The sequence below is a fragment of the Nannospalax galili genome, unplaced genomic scaffold (assembly GCF_000622305.1).
Source record: "Nannospalax galili isolate Female #2095 unplaced genomic scaffold, S.galili_v1.0 scaffold180, whole genome shotgun sequence".
NCBI lineage: Eukaryota > Metazoa > Chordata > Mammalia > Rodentia > Spalacidae > Nannospalax > Nannospalax galili.
The window spans coordinates 4,663,650-4,682,437 of NW_008348199.1; the positions used below are offsets into that span (position 1 = coordinate 4,663,650).

The 18,788-nt window shown below is 48.3% G+C and overlaps 1 protein-coding gene across 4 annotated transcripts in view; it reads right to left on the reverse strand.

The window, feature by feature from the left end:
* The window catches only part of Zc3h7b (zinc finger CCCH-type containing 7B), a 64,057-nt gene extending 47,834 nt beyond the window's left edge, over window positions 1-16,223 (reverse strand). Inside the window, exon 1 of one of the 4 annotated variants that reach the window (XM_029569187.1) lies at window positions 15,940-16,223. The gene's annotated coding sequence lies outside the window, so the exon portion shown is untranslated. The remainder of the gene's footprint in view (window positions 1-15,939) is intronic. The other 3 variants (XM_029569188.1, XM_029569189.1, XM_008844808.3) reach the window with 3 other exon arrangements.
* Window positions 16,224-18,788: the final 2,565 nt, after the last annotated feature.

Here is an 18,788-nt window from a genome sequence, read left to right on the forward strand (position 1 = left end):
AGGAAGGAAGGAAGGAAGGAAGGAAGGAAGGAAGGAAGGAAGGAAGGAAGGAAGGAAGGAAGAAAAGGAAGAAAACAAGCTGTGGGTGAGTGACTCATGCCTTTGGTCCCAGTTGTCAGGGGACTGGGAACCAGCATTCAGAAGGTAGATCTCTGTGAGATCCAGATCAGCCTGGTCTATATAGTGAGTTCCAGGCCAGCTGGAACTACAGGGAGATCCTGTCTTTAGAAAAAAGGAAACCTGAATAATCTTTCTAGTCCAATAATGTACCAAGGCCAATTCCCTGGTTTTAATAATGAAATCAAATATAAAATATCTCTGTTAGGGGTTAACTGGTAAAGAAGATTCCTTGTATAACTTTTACAACTTCTTGTGAATAAAAAGTTAAAAAACCAACAAAAACTTTCCATGACATCACTAATGAGGGAACAAAGTCCAAGTTCTTTAGCTGGTGCCTACAGCACGGCAGGGCATGCCTGGCCTCCCCTGGCCCTGTGGCCAGGCCTGGGATGTCACGCCCAGCATTGACTGACCATCAAGCTGCCTTCTCTGCATGAGACATCCTCCACACCCAGTGCTTCTTTAAAGCTTGGCCAAGGTGTCTTCCAACCAGGAAGTCCTTCTTCCCAACCCCCACCAAAGCTCAGCACCCCGTGCCCATCCCAAGCAATGTGCTTATCTTAGACAATTCCAATTATATACATATGTCTCTGCTTCCTCCTAAACTATGAGTTCCTGAAGGCAGAGGCTGCATGAGAGTCATCTAGGAGCAGCTCAGAGAAACAGTGCTTAGAAACCTCTACTCAGGAGGAGCCCAGGAATCTGAGGTCAAGAGGCTGACATCCATCAACCTGGACAAATACTTTCTCCTACCACACTCTGTGCCAAAAGCTTTCAATCTAATCTTAGTCTTCACAATACCTTGTAAAAAAGAACAATTACATCCTCATTTTGTACATGAAGAAACAGGGTGAAGTAGCCCACCAGCGTCACACTGTGAGGCATGACAGACCTGGGGTTTGTACCCTAGCAGTTGGCTCTGGAGTCCACTCTGTCACCCCCCCATCAACAGAGCTCCACTCCCATCTTCACCCTGCCCACATGTGCACATGGTCCATCCAGAACGCAGCTGGCTGCATTCCATGTGCTCACCACTCGAGGTTCTGTCATCTCTGAAGATTCTTGGCACCGGGTGGGCCTCCATAGCTCCCTCAGTCAGAGCAGGAAAGGTTTAATTTTATGATCTTCAGCCTTACCAGTCAGCATCCTGGGTCTGCAATATTCTTTCCCCACAGCCTGTGCAAGGATGTCTGCCCACTCCTGGATCCTCTGTTCCATGGATACCAGGGTGGGTCATATTTTAGTTCTATCATCTGCAAGGTGTCAAGCATGGTCCATGGCAGGGATTCTTAGTAGAGAGATTTCAGTGGCTTTAAGTGTAGATGAGAAAACACCACTCTAACCCCAGACAAGAGCTAGTGTGTCCTCCAACTATGAATGGAGACAAAACACTGTCGTCCTGTCCTTGAGTTCCACGTGGCCAGCACCCCCGCAGTCTTTTCCAATCACATGTTAGTTACTGCAAATAACAAAATGTGTGTCCTCATTGCAACTTTGAAATTATAGTAGCTACATTAAAACTCACTGGCAAATCTTGCTGAATGAATTGATAAAGAAGTCCAAGGCTGGGAAGATACTTGGCCAGTAAAGTGTTTGTCTTGCATGCATAAGGACCTGAGTTTGATCCCTAGAACCCACATTTTAAAAAGTCAGGCACAGCGCCGGGTGTGGTGGCACATGCCTTTAATCCCAGCACTTGGGAGGCAGAGGCAGGTGGATCTCTGTGAGTTCAAGGCCAGCCTGATCTACATAGTGAGTTCCAGGACAGCTCGGGCTACAGGGAGACCCTGTCTCAAAAAAGACCAAAAAAAAAAAAAAAGAAAGGCACAAGGGCTGGAGAGATGGCTCGGCGGTTAAGAGCACTGACTGCTCTTGCAGAGGACCAGGGTTTGATTCCCAACACCCACATGGCGGCTACAAACCGTCCTTAACTCCAGTTCCAGGGGAATCTGAAGCCCTGTTCTAACCTCTGCAGCATCGCACGACACAGGTGCACTCACGTACATGCAGGCAATACACTCATACACATAAAAATAATAAAAATAAACTATTAAAAAGGCACAGTGGCATGCACTTGTAATCCCAGTACTAGGAGGCAAGGCAGGCTGATCCCTGGGGCTCTCTGGCCAGCCACCCTCACCTAATCAGTGATCTCTAGGCCAGTGAGAGATCCTGTCACAAAAGACAAGTGGATGTCTCCTTAGGAATGACCCCTGAGGTTGTCCTCTACACATACATATGCAGACCCATGTACCTGCCAAAAACATATATGAACACATACACAAAAGGAGTCCAGATTCAGAACAGAACTGGTTTCCTTATCCTGTGGTCTGAGAAAGGTCTGAAAAGAAAAGTTCTGGGCTAAGGAATCACTTATGCCCACAATCATCTCATAGGCAGGTATTACCATCCCATTGCTGACAGAAAAGTAGGGCTTAGACTGGATGGTGGCTGGCACAAGGTGACACTGTTGCTAAGGAAGACAGAGCTGCTGGCATTACTCCAGGCTCCACCAGGAAAGAGGGTTAAGGAAGGGGTGTGGAATACCCACAGGCCTCAGCAATCTGAGTTTGCTTTCTTTGTAACTGGCCCTCTTTAACAGAAATCATAGTTCAGGAAGCTTCCCCAGCTTCCTCCTACACCTCCTCACAAAGTTAAGTGTCAGCAGAAAACTTACTCGCCCTTCTTTCCAAAGTCGTCCACTACAGAGGATTTTCACTTTCATAACCTTGTCCCACCCTCCCAAGAACTTGGGGTCAAACTACACAGGAATGGTTCAAAACCTCATCTCTGTTTCTGCGGGTTCAGGCTCCAGTTTCCCCCTAAAGTCCCACCGATATAGGCCCGGTCTGGTGGCACACACTTCTAGTCCCAGCACTGGGAAGGCAGAGGCAGGAGGACTGTCACAAGTTTAAAGCCAGTCTGTTCTACACAGCGAGTTCCAGGCCAGCCAGGACTACATAATGGAACCTATCTAGATATAACACAAGGACTGGGTGTGATGATGCAAGCCTTTAATCCCAGCACTTGGGAGACAGAGACTGGTGGATCTCTGTGAGTTTGCGGCCAACCTCCTCTGTATAGTGCGTTTCAGGGCAGCCAGGGCTACACAGTGAGACCCTGTCTCAAAAAAAAAAAAAAAAATCACCAAAAAAAGACCTCAGAAGACTACAGATGTGATAACACATGACAAAAAATATGCTGGGCTCTGTGAGTACAGCTGAAGGCTACGTAACAAGAAACAGTGCCAGAAAGGAGAAAACTTCCTTTGAGTTGTTGGCCAGGGTAGTCCAAGAGACTCCCAAAATTATACAGGCTATTGCCACAGTTCTTGATTGCCTCCCAGAACTTGAAGGTAAGACCCTACTGCTGAAGACAGGAGATACTTTGGACACAGGATTTGGAGCAATGGAGCTGGAACTGACCTGGAAGCCTCCTCCCCTGAAGGCTAGCTCTCATAGCTTTGGAGAGCACTATGCAAGCTGGTAAGGGAGCTCATCAATCAATGGTCCAAAACCACCTTCAAGGCCTAAAAACCACATCAATGACCAGCGCTGCAAACGAGATTGGTGCAGTATTGGCACTTTTATCTTGGGAGTAATCAACAGCTACCTAATTGGATTTAAAACCCACTCAATGGGAGGAAACTCATATGTGGTACTGTAAACTCATAGCTGGAGAGGTCATAGATCTTAGAGAAAACTCTAAGATGTCACATCTCTAGGCATGTGTAGTTTCTTACTATGTGCAAGATATGGATCCTTGAGCTGGAGAGTAGCTTAGCAGTTGAGAGCACTGACTGTTCTTGCAGAGGACCCGGGTTTGATTCCCAGCACCCACATAACAGCTACGAACCATCCTTAACTTTAGTTCCAGGGGAATCCAAAGTCCTCTTCTGACCTCCTCAGAAAAGCACAACGTGGGTGCACTCACATACATGCAGGCAATACACTCATACACATAGAATAAAAATAATAAATAAAATATTTTTTAAAAAAGATATGGATCCTTGGATTTGTAAACAAGTATCCCAATCACCAATCATCAAAGAAGCTTCTTTTTGAAGAGATGGAGATAATTACAGAGTTCCACAACTGGTCACACAGAGACTGTGAACTGCCCAAGCCCAAGTGGCACATCTACAGAGCAACCTCTACTCCTGAGATTCACAGAACAAGGGATGAAGAGAACACTAATGCATCTTTCAACTCTCATCACTGAAGCTCCCTCATGCAACAGAGGGCCAGGGACATAAAAGGTCACAAATGGCCAAAATGCAGAGAATAACAGTCTACAGAGTTGGGTCCTTGGACAGGACTCCTATATTAAAATCCACCCACCCAGGGCTTAGGGACCATTGTGGAAGAGGGGACAGAAAGACTGTAGGAGCCTGGGAGGAGGTGAGAGACCAAACAGATATAGTCCTACAGGCTCCTGGGACCCTTCTCATACAAACCTACAGCAATGGCATCAGCATGCACAAGACCCACACAAACTTAGACAAAAACCCAGCACAGAACTGTGGAAATGAACAGCAGGTCCCAATCTTAGTTGAATTATTGGCAGCTGATAACTGCTGGGTGAGGATGAGCTGATCTTAAAGGGAGGGACTCTAGATAGGCTGACTAAATTCCAGTGGATGAACTTGCCCTGAGGGACATCTGAGGACATTAACTTTACATGATGGGCCTTAATACAAATGACAGAATGTATGAACTCCAGTTAGGGGCGGGGTTATGGAAGGATGTCAAAAGGGAAGGGGGTATAAAGGGGGTATGAAATACACAAAAAAAAATCAATAAAAAATTTTTTAAAATATGCTAGGCATCAGCTCTAAATGGGACAGCTGTATCACATCCCTTTCTCTCAAAGCTCACTGGTCACTGCGAATGCAGGGACAGAAAGACTGTAAGAGCCAGAAGCAATAGATGGCTCCAGGTAAGCTGTATTTGCTGAACTACTGCACATATGAACTCACAACGGCTGTGCCTGAACAATACCTGTACAGGATCAAACCAGACAAAATCCTACATGGATGGGGTAAGGGTGCATGAAGTCCCACCCTAGCTGATGAGCTACTGGCAACTGATGGCTGCTGGTAGAGTCAGTTTTCTTCAGGGATGTGACCCTTATGAAGCTACCTGTGCTCCAGTTGATGGTCTATACCCAGGCCCATAAAGATAGCACAAAATGAGCCAGGCATGGTGGTGGTGCACGCCTGTAGTCCCAGCGCTTGGGAGGCAGAGGCAGGCGGATCTCTGTGAGTTCAAGGCCAGCCTGGTCTATATAGTGAGTTCCAGGACAGCTGGGGCTACAGGGAGACCCTGCTTCAAAAAGACCAAAAAAAAGATAGCATTAAATGGACTCAGTGGGTTTAAAAAATAAAAAGGGCATATGAAGTTAGGAGGGGAAAGTCATAGGAGGGTAGTGGAGGAATTGGAGGGAAGGGGGGGAGTTGATCAAAAACACATTATATACATGATTTGAATTTTCAAACATATGCTGGGCATACGAATAATCCCAGCACTTGGGAGGAGACAGGAGAACCAAAAGTTCAAGGCCAGCATTAGCTACGTATGAATTTGAAGGCCAACCTAGACTACATGAGATCCTGCCTCAGAAAACTAAGAAAGGAGACAGGAGGTGGCTCAGCAAGAGCTGTGCAAGCATGAGGACCTGGGCTCAATACCAACACCAGATACAAAGCTTGGTGTGGCTGCCTTAACCTTCACATCAGCACTGTGAAGGGCACAGACAGGAGGACTGGGGGCCACCCGCCTAGCTCTGGGTTCAGTGAGAAACCCTGTCTCAAGGGAATAAGGCAGAGATTGACAGAGCAGGATCCCCAATGTCCTCTGGCTCTGAACACACAGAAGGGCATACATTTACACATATGTGCACATATACCATACACATATCATACACACATGTGCACTCAACATATATACTACATAAAAAAAATAGAACCCACTTTCTTTCTTTCATATATTTATTTTATTTTGAGACAGGGTCTCCCTGTGGCCCCAGCTGACCTGGAACTCACTATATAGACCAGGTTGGCCTCAACTTCACAGAGATCCAACTGCCTCTTCCTCCCAAGTGCTGGGATTAAAGATGTCTGTCACCATGCCCAGCCAGTACCCACTTAAAAACAAAACCAGGGGCTGAAGAGATGGCTTAGCAGTTAAGAGCACCAACTGCTCTTGCAGAGGACCCGGGTTCAATTCCCAGCACCCACATGGTGGCTACAAACCATCTTTAACTCCAGTTCCAGGAGAACCCGAAGCCCTCTTCTGACCTCCACAGCACTGCACAACACAGGTGCACTCATATACATGCACGCAATACACTCATACACATAAAAATAATAAATAAAATATTTAAAAAACAAAACAAAACCAAAAACAACTAGAGATGCGGTCTACCTATTTACTAGAAGATTTAGAAAAAGTTTAAATTATTTCATGAGCAATCTTTTACATTTTTATCTAACATGAAGTTGAAATTTTTTTTTTGTCATTTTGAGACAGGGTCTCCCTGTAGCCCCAGCTGACCTGAACTTACTATGTAGACCAGACTGGCCTTGAACGCACAATGATCCACCTGCCTCTGCCTCCCAAGTGCTGGGGTTAAAGGCCTGTGCCACCACACCCAGCTTTATTATTTTTATTTTATGTATATGAGTGTATTGCCTGCATTTATGTGAGGGCAGCCCTGTCATGGAATGCTGTGGAGGTCAGAAGAGGGTGTTGGATTCCCCTGGAACTGGAGTCAAGAAAAAAAGAAAAGACAGCGCAGTTTATCGCTGGAAATCATAAGCAAGCATAAAGAACAAAATAAACAGAATCACCCAGAACCCATCACTCAGCGTAAAACTGAGGGATCCTCTCTTGTCCTGATCAATTGGTTAGTCACTGCTCCTGGGAGCTGGAGAAGCCCCGTAGTCCACCACCTACTCTGATGTCAACAGGGAGGCAGGCTAGTGTTTGTGGAGTCCGTCAGCCCTGGGTTCAGATCCCACACAGTCTCACACAGGCTTTCAGGGGACCTCTCTGAGCTTCAGTTCTGTTATCTGTACTCACCTGCCTCTGCGGAGCAAATCAGAATCAATTTCTGCTGCACTGGGGTGGGTGTCAGTCAGTCAACATGGATTTTGCAGTTTCTGTCTAGGTCACCCCTTTTTGGTAAGGGCTATTCTATGGCCAACTTGCTGTTTTTTGTTTTGTTTTTATGTGTATGAGTGTATTGCCTGCACGTATGTGAGTGCACCCGTGTCAGAAGAGGGCCATGGAGGTCAGAAGAGGGCTTCAGAGTTAAGGACAGTTTGTAGCTGCCATGTGGGTGCTGGGAATCGAACCTGGGTCCTCTGCAAGAGCAGTCAGTGCCCTTAACCGCTGAGCCATCTTTCCAGCCCCTCAACTTGCTGTTTTTATTCACTTATTCGATAAGTAAAGCATGGAACACTTTTATGAGCACGGAGCCGTCCCCATACTAGGAAACATGGTTAATAAAGTCTCTGTCCTCAAGGAGCTTGTTGTTCACAGGGGAGAAAACACAAAAACAGGTCAACATTGGACTGGGGAGATGGCTTAGTGGGTACAGTGCTTGCAAGGCAAGCACAGGACCTGAGTCCAGCACCCAGAACCCACGTTGAAAGCTGGCCACCATGGTGCACACTTAGAATCCGTGTGCTGGGGAGACAGAAACAGGCAGATCCTTGGGGTTCGCTCATAAGCCAGTCTAATCTACTCAGTCGACTTCTGGCCAATGACAGACCCTGTGTCAAAAACGGCTGAATAGCTCCTGAGGAACAACACCTGAGGCTGCCCTCTAGCCTTCATGCACATGTGGACACACATGCACACATGCTTGCACACAGATGTCCATCTGCAAACACATAAACACACACACACACACACACACACACACACACACACAATAGGCCAGCGTTAAAGCCACAAGACAAGCCCACCGGTGTGGTGGTGCACACCTTTGATCCCAGCATTTGGGAGGTAGAAGCAGGTGGATCTCTGAGTTCAAGGCCAGCCTGGTCTACATAGTGAGTTCCAGGCTAGCTGGGGCTACAGGGAGACCCTGTCTCAAAAAGAGCAAAAAAAAAAAAGGCACAAGAGGCAGAGGTTAGGGCAAAGAATAAATAGGAAGTAGGGAAGCTTAGCAAAGGCTCTTAAGAGGGAGTGGCATTTAAGAGATGGAGGGAACCAATCTTACACAATAACAGGGACAAGAGTACACCCAGCAGAGGGCAGGGAAGGGTGCTGGGGCTAGAGTAGGATCAAGCTGAGCATGTTCAAGGAAAACACAGGCTGGTGAGACTACAGCCCTGGAGCCTGGGCATCCCAAGGAGGAAGTAAGTGCAGGGGGCAGGCTGGGGCTGATCAGAGAGAGACGGGTCCTACCAGAGAGCCAGGGCTGGGCTCTGTGCCTGTCACTAGAGGGTTCCATAGCAAGAGATGCAGGATCTCATTTAAATCTTGAGGAGATCCCTTGATGACCAGAGGGATACCAGAACACAGACAAGCTACTACAATAGTCCAGGACTGTATCGAGGCAGAAAATGGAGAAGATTCAGGAACATTCTGGATGTTATTAAGTACTCTTGACATTACCTCACACTGGATGGTCTTTAAAAGCTTCCAAAGCCCTTCACTGGACCCTTACAGCAAACAGGGCAAATGAACCTGGACCAAAGAAAGGAGGTGGAGGCCAAGAATGACTGACAGGACTGTATGAGCATGTGCTGCCAGGTTGTCCCAGGGCAACTTTTGAAAACCCCAGATGGGCTAGTCACAGCCTGGACTGTGGCTGCAGGGTTCACAGGCAGTGAATGGTCACTGGCTGACCTGACACTTCAGAAAGAAGCTATCAAGGGGCTGGAGGGATGGCTCAGTGGTTAAGAACACTGACTATTCAAAAGACCTGGGTTTGAATCCCAGCACCCACATGGCAGGTAACAACTGTCCTTAACTCCAGTTCTAGGGGATTCAACAGCCTCTTCTGTCCTCCACGGGTATTGCACAACACAGGTGCACTTACTTACATGCAGGCAATACATACACACACATAAAAATAAAAAATAGGGCTGGGCGTGGTGGCACACGCCTTTAATCCCAGCACTCGGAAGGCAGAGGCAGGTGGATCTCTGTAAGACCAGCCTGGTCTACATAGTGAGTTCCAGGACAGCTGGGGCTACAAGGAGACCCTGTCTCAAAAAGACCAAAAATAAAAGGCAACACTCATAAAGTAAACAGCAAGTAAATAAATAAAATAAATTTTTTTTAAATAAGTTAAAAACAGCCTGGTCTACATAGTGAGTTCCAGGACAGCTGGGGCTACAGGGAGACCCTGCCTCAAAAAGACCAAAAACAGCTGTTGGTCTCAGAGAACTGGACAACTCTGTTGTCTTTAGAGCCACAGTTTGGACACAGTAGGAGGAAGAACACACAGCCTCAATTTTCTTCTGAGAATCAGGGATGCCTCTTACCTTGAAAGATTGTCATGAAAACAGAGATCTGCCTGCCTCTGCCTCCCGAGCCCTGGGATCAAAGGTGTGCACCACCACGCCACACCCTTTTTTTTTTTTTTAAGATTTGTGTGTGTGTGTGAATGTGTGTAAGTATGTGCATGTGCATATGTCTGTGGTGTAGGTGCCTGTGGAGGCCATAAAAAAGCATCAAATCCCTTGGAGCTGGAGTTATAGGTAGTTGTGAGCTGGCAGATGTGCTGGGAACTGAACTCCGGTCCTTGGGAGGACCAGAAAGTGCTCTTAAACAGGAAGCCATCTCTCTAGTGCTTCAGACATGGTCTTAAACAAGTAATTAAATAAGTAAATAAATAAATAAATGTTAGTGATAGAAAAATAAATGTTTCATTTCCAGACAGATAAGAAAAGAACCCAACAGGGCAGAGGCAGGCAGATCTCTGTGCAATCAAGGCCAGCCTGGTCTACATAGCAAGTTCCAGGCCAGCAGGGGTTACAAGGAGACCCTGTCTCAAATAAAAAGGTGTGTGTTGGGGGCGGGGGGGGGACGGGGAAGCTCAGTGGTAGAGACGTTACCTAACATGTGTGAGGCACTGGGGGCTCCCACTTCCTGCTCCCCAAATGAAAGAAACTGGTAACCGGTGGAGACTGTGTCTTGTGCATGGCAGTTAAAATACTTCAGACTTCAGGCTCTCAGAGGGTATGGTACACATACCTGTAATCCCAGCACTTGATGGCTCCTGCACCTCAGGCCTGGGATTACCCAAAATTTTAAAGATTTGTGTGTATGTTTGTGTGCACACACTTATTGGGTGCCTTCCTCTATCACTTTCTGCCTACACCTTTGAGGCAGGGTCTCTCCCTAAACCTGGGGCTCACATTTTCTTGTTAGGCTAGAAGCCAGCAAGCCCCAGTGATCCTATCTCCACCCTCCTTGGAGCTGTGGTTACAAGTGTGTGTACTGGCATCTGAACTCTGGTCCTCTTGGTCCTACCACAAGCACTCTTAATTCCTGAGCCATCTCTCCAGCTTCCTTTGTTTTGTTTTTTTGAGACAGGGTCTCATTATATAGCCCTGGCTGACCTGGAACTGGCTACGTAGACCAGGCTGGCCTCAAACTCACAAAGACACACCTGCCTCTGCCTCCTGGGTGCTGGGATTAAAGATGTGTACCACCAGCCTAGCCTTGCCCAGCTTTTTTTATTTGGGTACTACGGATCAAACTTAGGTATGACAAGCACTTTGCTAACTGAGCCATCTCCCCAGCCCTTGAGAGGTGGAGGCAGAAGGATTAAGAATTCAAGTCTAACCTCAGCTACACAGTGACTTTGAGACCAGCCTGGCCTACATGAGACCCCACAAAAGACTTTAAGCTCTGGAGTCCAGTAGGCCTGTAGCCATCTGACTTCAGCTGGATGATCCTGGAAGCGTTCCTTACCTCTCTGAGCCTCCATCCCCTCATCTGCAAAACAGGGCTGGTGATTAATAATGATTCTGCTTTACAGAGAGGTTAAGTGGATTTGATACCTGATGGCACAGAAGGTGCCAAACACTGTGCTGACACACAGTGGCATTAAAATACAGTGGCAACTGTCCTTACTCCCATTGTGTCCCAGCCTTTGCTACAGGGCTCAAGAATTGTTATTGAAGTCAACTAGAAGGTGCTGAAGAGAGAAGATGGGTTCTGAAGACAGAAATGCTACATTCCCTCCGGGGGGGCCGCAGCCTGCTGGGGAAGCAGCGCTAACACCTGCAGAAGCCATCAAGGTGCATGCACAGAGACAGACTCACCAGGGGAAATAAATAAGGTGGGAAGGAGTCCTGTGGCTGGTGCTGACAGAGAAAGGAAAACAAGCCCGTTTGCTACGGGCCATTAAAGGTGATGAAAGGAGCCGGCTTCTGGGCAGGCTCCAGGAGCTGCCATAGAAGTCACTTCATCACCCGCTGAACCTCCCGGTAGGCTGTGGCCAGCCTTCCTGGGTGGACACCCCCACCTTCTGTGGTCTCAGGTCTGTACTGTGGCCCCACCACACACTCCCCTCAACCTTTGTGATCCCCTACTGGAAACAAACTGGGCTTGCTTGGCAGCTCTGTGACTTAGCAATGTCATCTAAACTCTGTGTCTGACCTCCCTTTTATCAGTAAAATGGGTACAATCATGGAAATTTACTATAGGACTGTTCTGAGGGTCAAATAAACTAATCTAGGACACCTGGGTTTGACCACTAAACACTTATGGGTGCAGCTGCTAAATTAGTAAAAAATTTTAAGCACTTTTAGTTTCTTTTTTTCAAAAAGGATTTTTTTTTTTTTTTTTGTCTTTTTGAGACAGGGTCTCCCTGTAGCCCCAGCTGTCCTGGAACTCACTATGTAGACCAGGCTGGCTTATTTTTAATTCTGTGTATGTGTATGTATGTCTGTCTGTGTGTGGGTATGTGCACATAAGTGTGGGTGCCCAGGAAGCTGACAGAAGGTACTGGATCCCCTGGAGCTGGAGTTACAGGTGGTTGTGAGCTGCCTGGCGTGAATGCTGAGAACAGAACTCAGGTCTTCTACAGGAGCAGCAAGCGCTCCTAACTGCTCAGCTGTCTCTTCAGCCTTCTTGCTTCTTTCACTTGTTACCCTCAATCATCAGTGACTCTCGGGACTTGTCAGAACATGGTAGAACGTGCCCGTAATTCCAGCACTTGAGAGGCAGAGGCAGAAGATACACTGCAAGACTGAGGCCAGCTTGGTTGACACAGCCAGTTCCAGGCAGGCCAGGGTGACTTGGTGAGACCCAATCTCAAAATTCAAAACTCAAAAAAAAAAGGTAAAGAAAAACAAACAAATGCTCTTAGGACTCACTTTCAGAAGACCAAAAGGACAACAGAGAAAGGATGTGACAGAGCCTGGCTTGAACCTGAACTCACAGCTGCCCCCTAATTATGGCTGTGCCACGTGTCTTGGTCTGTAGGCTTCAGAAGCCCCTGACTGTCCATCTTTGTCTCCACTCTGAATGGCCTCTCTTGCCCTATCTTTCAAGCATTATTCACATACCAGTTCTTCTAGGAAGACCTTCCACTCCAGGCAAAATAGGCCTGCCTCCTCCACACTGGGGCATAACTCAGTTTGACAACATAATAGCAGACGTGTCCTCCTGGCACGTCCACCAGGGCTGGAGGCAGAGGGTGAATCAGAGCCAGTTCCTGTCCTTGGGAAGTTCAGGTTAATGGTCCATATCCATCTTGTGCCCAAATTCCAAGCTCTTCCAGGATGGTAAATGGGCCCCTAACAGCAACTAAGGAACTGAATTTACTCAGATTTCCACACGCAGAACTAGCCCCCTTCTACAACCATTCAGTCTTTTTGACTGGGCAAGGGGGCACAGAGCCCCTTCAGTAGAACTCTGGCCTTGAGCAGCCCACTGACCTCTCAGAGTGAACCCTCATGCCTATTGCATTTTCCAGTTCAGACTCCCCAGTCCTAGCACTTGTCTGCATGTCAGAGATGCACACTCAAGGATCATAAAGTCCTGGGTTCGACGCCAGTCAAGTGACCTTGAGGTGGCCATGGAAATCTTGAGTTCCTCAAATTCTTCAGGGAAATACAGACACAAATGCCCACTCTTCATGAACTACAGTTAGAGAGAATTTAAGTCAAAAGGTATTTTTTTAAATATTAAAGAACTCTTGGGGGCTGGAGAGATGGCTCAGTGATTAAGAGCACTGACTGCTCTTGCAGAGGACCTGGGTTTGATTCCCAGCACCCACATGGCTGCTATGAACTGTCCTTAACTCCAGTTCCAGGGGAATCCGAAGCCCTCTTCTGACCTCCACGGCACTGCACGACACGGATGCACTCACATACACATAGGCAATACACTCATACACGTAAAACAAAAATAAAATATTTTAAAAATATTAAAGAAATCTTTTTTTGTTTGTTTGTTTTGTTTTGTTTTTAGTCTTTTTGAGACAGGGTCTCCCTGTAGTCCCAGCTGTCCTAGAACTCACTATGTAGACCAGGCTGGCCTTGAACTCACAGAGATCCACCTGTCTCTGCCTCCCAAGAAGAGCTGGGATTAAAGGCGTGCGCCACCATGCCCAGCTAAAGAAATCTTTTTAAAATATTTTATTTATTATTTTTATTTTATGTGTATGGGTGTATTGCCTGCATGTAGGTAAGTACACCTGTGTAGTGCAGTGCCCTTGGAGGTCAGACGAGGCTGTCAGATCCCCTGGAACTGGAGTTACCAACAGTTGTTAGCTGCCATATGGGTGCTGGGATTCAAACCCGGGTCTTCTGTAAGAACTGTCAGTGTTCTTAACTGCTGAGCCATCTCTGGAGACCAGGTCTCTCTGTAGCCCCAGCTGGCCTGGAACTCACTATATAGACCAGTCTGGCCTTGAACTCACAGAGATACGCCTGCCTCTGCCTCCCGAGTGCTGGGATTAAAGGTGTGTGCCACTAAGCCCAGCTCTAAAGAACTCTTAAAAAGAGAAAATATGCTAGCCTGCTAGCACAGAATAGGAGCTAACCCAAGAGTTCCCTTCCTTTTCTCCACTAAGTACCCCCTTACTTCAAGCCCAAGCTCTACTCCCTACATGAAGCCTTCCTGAACTTTTCCAGCCTTCCAAGTTGTCTCTTTCTGCAGTGCACTGACTGGAGTTGAATGTTTTTTCTTTCTTTTTCAAGCTATTTCTTTTTTTCAGAAATGTATTTATTTTTGTCTATGTGTCTATGTGAATGTATGCACACATGCCTGGGTGCACACACCTGTGCACAAGCATGGATACCAGAAGAGGGTGCCAGGTGCTCTCTTCTATTCCTATTCCTTTGAGTTCCTCATCTGAAAAATAAGGATTGAAAAATGTCTACCTAGTATAATTGTCATGAAGGAGAGATGAGCCCACCTATGCCCAGATCAGGGTATACTCACACACACACACACACACACACACACACACACACACAGGGCCAGGAACCTGCTCCAGCCAGGGTTGGGTCTGACATGGCTTCTAGCTTGCAGCAGATTTCCACGGGAGATGGAAGGGAAGGCATCAGAGAGTATGTCTGTGGGGGCAGTTTTGGTAGTAGAGGCAAGGATTCCACTAGAATGCTGTGTCCAATATAGTTGCTAAATGTACTATAATTATCGCATTTGTGTAAAAATTCAAGGATCTGCTATTTTCATCAGACTGGATGAACTGCAGGCATTGAGGAAAATGGCAAGGAGTTGGGGGTTCCCAACTAGCAACCAGGGGATAAAATAAATCCCCAATCACCCTGAGTGTGGGCCCTCCACACCCACGCTGGAGACCCAGGCCCCTCCAGAACCCTCTAAACTCATTGGTGGCTCCAGCGAGCCCAGTCTTCCCCACGAACACCGCAACATCCTGTTATAAAGAATGAACTCTTGCTACATGATTCCCCGACCTGGGGGTGGGGGTGGATGGCTTTGTCTCCGCAAAGGACCCGCAATCCAAGCACCTTATAAGAGTGCTTAAAAGGGGAGAGAAAAAAGGGTAACGAGTCCTAGAGGAGCATTCTGCCCACGGAGGATAGGAGGGGGTGTTCTAGGTCGGTTCAGCATCTCCAGGGTCCGCAGCCCTGCTTGGGAGCCCCCCCAAGCACCACAGCCCGCGAGCCCCACAATCTCCACAAATCTCGAAGCCTGGCTACTGGCTACCTAGCAGGCCTCCGAGCCCAGAGACGGATGCCAGCACCGGAAATGCCCTCCTGCTCAGCAGACCCAGACCGCGCCCCCCTTTCCTGCCGCCCCCTCCCCCAGGGCCCGGCCCGCAGGCCCAGGATCCCCGGACTCGCGTGGCCGCTGCAACCGACAGGGGCGACCCATCAGCCGGCCATCGTCCCCGGCCCTTTCCGCGGCCCCTCCAACTCCAGGCGCTGCGAACACAAAAGGAGGGGGGACACCCGCCTTGCCTGTCGCAGACCCCCCTTCTTGCAATAGAATCAGCAAAGTATCCGTGAACCCCCAAAGCCCCAGACCCGGAGGAGACCCCAAGGCATCGCCTGGGGTGCGGGGGGGACCCCATCTCCCCGGCGGCAGGTGCCCAGACACACCATAACTTTGAAACTTTGGGGCAGGGGTACGCGGACCCGGAGAGGGGAGACCCCGCAAAGGGAGTGATGCGGTTCGGGCGCCGCTGCCCAGCCGCTGCAGCCGCCTCTCCCGGCCGCGCGCTCCGGCCTGATCCCGGCTTCCCGCGCGTCTTCCCCGGCCCGGCGCGGCCCCGGCGCCGCAACCCTCACACTCCGCCCGGGACCGGGGAACCCGTCCTCTGCCCCGCGGGGCTCCGGCCGCTGCAAGCACTCACCTCGGCCGGGCTGCGCTCCCCGCGGGCCTGCGCCGAGCCCGATAAATGGTATGCTATGACTAGAGGTATGATTACGTTATTATTATTAGTAATAATAAGAGTAAATGCTATTTAATTACGGGCGGCCGCATCCTGCTCCCGGCGCCGCCGCCCCGGCAGCTCGGTCCATGTGGCTCCGGAGCGCTTTACTTTCATTTCCAGCCCCCTCGGCCGGCCGCTCGCGGCAGCACCCGACGAGGCTCGGTCTCCCGACAGCTCGGTCCTCCTCGGGTCCTAGAGCGCGCAGCTCCTCCTCGCTCGCCCGCGCAGGAGGTGGGCGGTACGGGCTGCGCACCTGGGAAGAAGGGGGCGGGGAGTCGGGAAGCCCCCCTTCCCGGTGGAAGGCTCATGTCTGGAATTCACCTTTATGTTCCTTTACATGTCCCTTCCTTTTCCGGGCTTTTCTTCTAGCAGTTCTGCAATTCTGTGCGGATGCTGGACCAACCCAAAGCCCCTGCCTTTCCCCATCCTAGCAAAAAGCACACCCCTCGCCTCTGGTTAGGTGCTTTTTTGAAGGGTTCCCTTCAAGACCGTGGTTGCGTTGTGCCCTTTTCGTGGACGAGCACCGAATCAATATCTCATTTAGTTAGGATATTATATATGGGAAATTAAAGGAAGACAAATTTCAATGACACGTTCAAGAAAGTCAGGCAGACTTTATTTAAGGGGGGACAAGGGAGGGGGCGTCAGGTGAACGCACGGACCACTGCAGTGGGATTTTGCCGCTGTGCAGAGATACTTGGCTCAGCCCTGAATTCAGCATGAGCAACCGGGAATTTATAGCAAAGGAGCAAGGCAGAGTCGATGGACAGAAAATGAAGCCAAACCCACCTAACAGGATTCTTGAAGACAGGCCAGGGTCCTTCCCGGGGACATCACTTGGGGACCAATAGGAGGATGAGGACCCTGAGAAAATATTGATGACGGTCAGAGATGGAAGTTAGGGGGTTCTAGTTAAACCAGCTTAGCAAGATCCTTGCTAAAATTGGACAATCCGAGATTAAACACAGAAGTCCTAACGTCCAGGCCCACTTGAAAACTACAGGGGAGCCTAGTAGAATTCCATCCTAGACAGCCTCTATGTCAGGGATCTTTCTAGAAGAGAACTGAGTTTCCTTAGAGGTCCAAGGAAAAAGAGAGATTCACCAAACAGGTCATCTGTAAGAATCCATGGTGCTGCCTCAGAGCTAAAAATGGTCAGGCTGGATTTGAATCCAGAACTTCTGATTCCAAATAGTGTTCATCCTACACAACTCTACCTGCCAGAGAACAGTTTCCCTCTTTCCTTCTCTTCATTTTATGCACACGCATGTGTATGTATATTTAATTTATTGCAGATCAGCTGTGAGCTTGGCAGACTATATCTTTACAAATGTTATCTCTTCCACAAACATTTGTGCCAGACATACCCTTAGGAACTAGGGATGTAACAGTGAGACGCACTTTAAACATTTAAAGATACTATGGCAGGTGCCAAGAGGTACCAGAATCCAGTGCTGTGTTTACTTATTTAATTCACAAAATAATCCTGCAACATTGATCTTAGTGTGCCCATTTGATAGATATGCAACTGAAGCTCAGAGATTAAGCTGTCAAGGGGGCGGCTCTGACTCCCAAGTCTGTTGTGTCTTTGTGTGTGTGTGTGTGTGTGTGTGTGTGTGTGTGTGTTTTTGAATTTAAAACTATGTTGTTTATGCTGGTGTTTTTGAGACAGGGTCTCCCTGTAGTGGGGGCTGGCCTGGAACTCACTTTGTAGACCAGGTTGGCCTTGAACTCACAGAGATCCTTCTACCTCTGCCTCCCAAGTGCTGGGATTACAGGCGTGCCCCACCACGCCAGGCTCTTGTCTGTTATGTCTTACATGACGTCTGGTAGTTTCTACTACCTCAGCTTTCAGGAAGGGGAACAAATGCTCCTGCGCTTTCAAGAGTTCTTCAACCCTGTGTAGCTGCCTTCTCCCTCTTTGCTACTCTGAGATTAGCAAACAAAAAGTCAGGCTCTGGTATGAAGCAGATAGACAATCTCAGAATCAAAAGCAGAATCCAGTGGCTCTCAGACTCACTGGTGCTTATGGGGATTCAACCCCTGGATCATTTAGGTGTGGGTGTGGGTGTGGGTGGGGGTGGGGGTGTGAAGGTGATTGGTGGTATCTGGGCTAGGCTGCCCCTTGACTAACAATAGGGAGACTAAGATTTCTTGCTTTGCCTCTTGCCAGCTACCTGACACATTCCCCCCAGACAATCATGTAGCATGTTTCCTCATTTGTAAAATTAAGATTAAAAGACTGAACCAGCTAGACATGGTGGCACATACCAGTGATCCCAGCACTTGGGAGATGGAGGCAGAAGCAGGTGGATCTCTGTGAGTTCAAGGCCAGCCTGGTCTACACAGTGAGTTCCAGGACAGCTGAGGCTACAGGGAGACCCTGTCTCAAAAAGACCAAAAAAAAAGGGCGGGGGGGCAGTTAACAACCATTCTTAACTCCAGTTCCAGGGAATCTGACTCCCTCTCCTGACCTCTGTGAGGATTGCATGCACATGGTACACTTACATACATGCAGGCAAGACACCCATACACATAAAATAAATAAATAATTAATTAATTAAAAAACAAAAACAAGTTTGTTACAAGAACTACAATAAGGGGCCAGAAAGACAGTTCAGCAGTTAAGAGCACTGGCTGCTCCTACAGAGGACCTGGATTCAGTTCCCAGCACCTATTTGGCAGCTAGCAACCATCTACAACTCCAGTTCCAGGGGAAGCCCTGGCAAAACACTCATCCGCACAAAATTAGAATAAATAAATCTTAG